Source organism: Arachis ipaensis, chromosome B02 (genome assembly GCF_000816755.2).
Source record: "Arachis ipaensis cultivar K30076 chromosome B02, Araip1.1, whole genome shotgun sequence".
NCBI lineage: Eukaryota > Viridiplantae > Streptophyta > Magnoliopsida > Fabales > Fabaceae > Arachis > Arachis ipaensis.
This window is the reverse complement of record NC_029786.2, coordinates 87,022,949-87,026,448: the sequence shown is the minus strand read 5'-3', so window position 1 is coordinate 87,026,448 and position 3,500 is coordinate 87,022,949. Positions and strand designations below refer to the sequence as shown.

At 32.3% G+C, this 3,500-nt stretch overlaps 1 long non-coding RNA gene across 1 annotated transcript; it reads left to right on the top strand.

The window, feature by feature from the left end:
- LOC110267921 lies at positions 148-1,028 on the top strand. The gene is made up of 3 exons (XR_002355897.1): positions 148-508; positions 706-740; positions 835-1,028. It is a non-coding gene; the product is annotated as an uncharacterized LOC110267921 (long non-coding RNA).

The window sequence follows — 3,500 nt, the reverse complement described above, 5'->3', positions numbered from 1 at the left end:
TGCTTGCTTTTTACATTCCACTTTGATATTATTATTTTGTCTGTGAATGTAGTTATTGTCGGTCTCTCCCTGGCCCAAAATGCCACTTCAAAAAATATGTACTCTTATCAAAAATCTAAATCTGAGAAACACGTTGGGAAAAAAAACTATGACTCCCAAGGCAAAATAAGCCTACACTACCAAAGCCCACAGGTATCGCAACAGTAGCAAGTGGGTAGGGATGAAGTTCCTGGTGTGCGTTCAATAGGATTAGGTGAGGCTGTAGGTTTTTGGGAGGGAGTCAGTTTATACATCTTCTGTTCGAATTGTGGGTTAAACCCGGGTCTTCACCCGGTCCGGTCCGGCTCTTCGGACCCTTCCCATGAAGAAACCAAACAAACTTACTGATATTTAGAGATGAAAAGTCTTGAAAGTTGAAACAAAGGAGACGCCAAAACCCTGGTACTTGCTACTTGTTTCCTTCAATTTCTGCATTTTATCGAAACGTAGGCACAATGAGTATCATAAGGTATGCCAACCTCCATTCCGCATTCCTTCTTCGTTTGTTTCGCTCTGATCCTTTGAGGCTTTATGCTCATTCTCCTTTTCCAATTGCTCTTAACAATAATAATATAATAAAGGATAAGTATTGTTTTAGTTCTTAAAATTTAGAGTCAAAATTAAATTTGTCTCTGATCTTATTTGGTATTAAATGAACGAGCAAAGTGGGTGTGCGAGCATTAAAGCTTCATAGCAACGAGGTTAGATGAGTTATTTCAAAGTTAATTGAAACAGAATACATTATATATCCACCTGCTTGTTCTGACAAATTTTTTTCTTCTCTTTTTTATTTAGGATTCCAAGAAGTTTATGCCTGAATTGAAGATTCCTGAATTGGAGATTCCTGAATGGGGAACCTGCTCTTCCAACCGAAACGTGTCAATGGATTTGTAAATCCGTTGAGGATGTTTGTTAATTTGATATTGACTACTATGGTATTGAATTTCTGGAGTTTCAATGTTTCAATAATGTTATTTTCCTTTTATTGATGTGTTTTACATATTTTTAGTAAATCTAAGTGATTCCATATCTAATGATTTGAAAGCGAAACTTATTCCTCTTATGAGTATTAATTTTTGAAAGTGTATCAAAAGTTCTTTCAATTGAATAGAACAATAAAAACAAATTGGAAAGAAAAGCAAAACAAATTTGAAAATAAAATGATTGAAATTAAAAAAAAAATATTAAATTTAAGTAAAACAGTAAACTATCTTCGACAAGATCGAAGAACTTTGAAATCGACAACAAAGTGCTAAATCTTAAAAGAAAACAGAAAGAATAAACTTGATTGAAAGATAAATTTGCATGGAAATAAAGATTACAAGAAATTTAAATGAAATTTAAAAGATATGGAAGAAATCCTATGGAAAAGAAAGCTCTTTGCATCAACTCTGAAAATCACTGGGGATGTGAGTGTGCGAGAGTGTTTTCTGAAAACAAATTCTAACTATTTTTTCTTCGAACCTTTACCTACTTATAAGAGTCTTTGACCAATCAAATTCAAACATAACTCTCACGTGTATTAATCTTTGAGTAACCGTTCCGCTCTTTTGCACGATGTGGGTACCTGCCATCAATTAGCTTTACTTATCAACTTCTTCATTTCTTCTATTACTTCATTCTTTCTAAATGAGTTCTTATCTATCGAAATTCACTCCCTTGTCGATATGCCATTTTCGATAAGCCCCATGAAGCAAGTTTTTACTTCAAAGCTCAAAACTTATTTATTTTCGACTAACAAATTGCCCCCTTAGGATTGATGCTCTATCGAGCTATAAAAAAAAATGCTCAATCCTATTTTCTCTTAAGAATTTTAAGACCCATAACTAGACAATTAATTCAAACACGGCTCATTAACTACCCACGTTTCCATTATTTTAAAAGTAACGTCCACAAAGACTCGTTTCCTCATTAGTTACTAACAAAATTTGAAAATTTTCTCCAAAATCTCTTTATAAACCCTTGGTCTCCATATTTTCATTTTTCTTTTCAAAATCCATCTTCTTCCAATAGCTACACCAATCTTTTCATCAAATTTCTTGTGCATCCTTCTTCATCCGAAACCAAACCAACGCTCATTTCTTTTTCTTTCCAACATCAATGGCTTCTTTTAAAATCCTAGAAACTTCAACAATCAAAGACAAAGACAAACAAGTTATGACTGAAACTTTTGAACAGTCTGACTTGAAAATAGTATCTCGATTCAATGACACTGTCATTGAAGACCCTAAGAACATTACAAATGACAAAAGAATCCTTTTCTTTTTTACTGTCGAAGATGATACTTGCTGTTTTGTCAGTCCTTTGCAAACCTTAGAACAAGTCAAGAAAAACGCCCATTACTTTTCAAGTGGTGAAGGAGAAAGTATAGTTTTTCATTAAATATTATGATACAAGTAGGCAACAAATGCAACTAAACAGCGCACCACAAATATACCAACAATAGCATATCAAGTACAGATTGTAGGACTGGTAATGGGTAGGGTAATGTAAGATTTGGATTTTATTCTAATTTTATCTACGGATTGAAAATTTTCTTAAAGTTCTATCCTATTCTATTCTATCTGTGGATTGAGAATCTCTCAACCCTAGCTCTACCTGCACCCTAAAGTTCTAAATCATATCCTATCCGATCCTACTCGCATAAAAATAAAAAATTTTCAAGCAAATATAAAATTTAACCATTCCAAATTTCATACATATTAATAAAATAGAAAATAAAAAACTAAATTCAAATTAAAATTAAAAATAATAAAATCTTAAAGAAATTCAACATAAAATTACAAATAATGTGATCATCAACTAACTTAGTGATTATTTCAAGTTTTTATAAAAGGAAGATTGTGAGTTCAACACTCACTTTTTTCACTACATACATAACTTTTACATATATATTATATAATATATTAGGGTGCGGGTAGGGTATGGTAGGGTATACCCTGAACTCATACCCTACCCTACCTGCAGGCAAACTCGCACCGCACTCTACCTTACTCGCAGCAAGTCGGGTAGACAATCCTATCCGAATAGGTTAGTCCGGATTGGGTACTCGCGGATAGGGTATATATTGCCAGCCCTAACAGATTGGAAAATTAGTTTTGTAAATATTTATAGAGAAGATAATAGATGTGCAGGTTGCTTAGCATGCAAAAGTTTGAATCTAGATTCAGAATTCTATTTTTAGGATACCCATTTTAAAGAGGTTCTTAGGTTATTAGTAGATGATGAATAAGGAACATCTTTAACTCGTTTAATTTCAGTGTAATTTTTTTTTGGACTGTGACTCCCTCTTAATAAAAAAAAAACATATCAAATATACGAATCAAGTTGAGTTGGTCTAATAGTTAGTTTATTAATCTGTTTAAACAAGTGTCAGAAAATTTGAATTTCACCTTATATATATAACAATTTATTAATTAACAACAAATTTTTAAATTGAGTTATATATATATATGCCATAT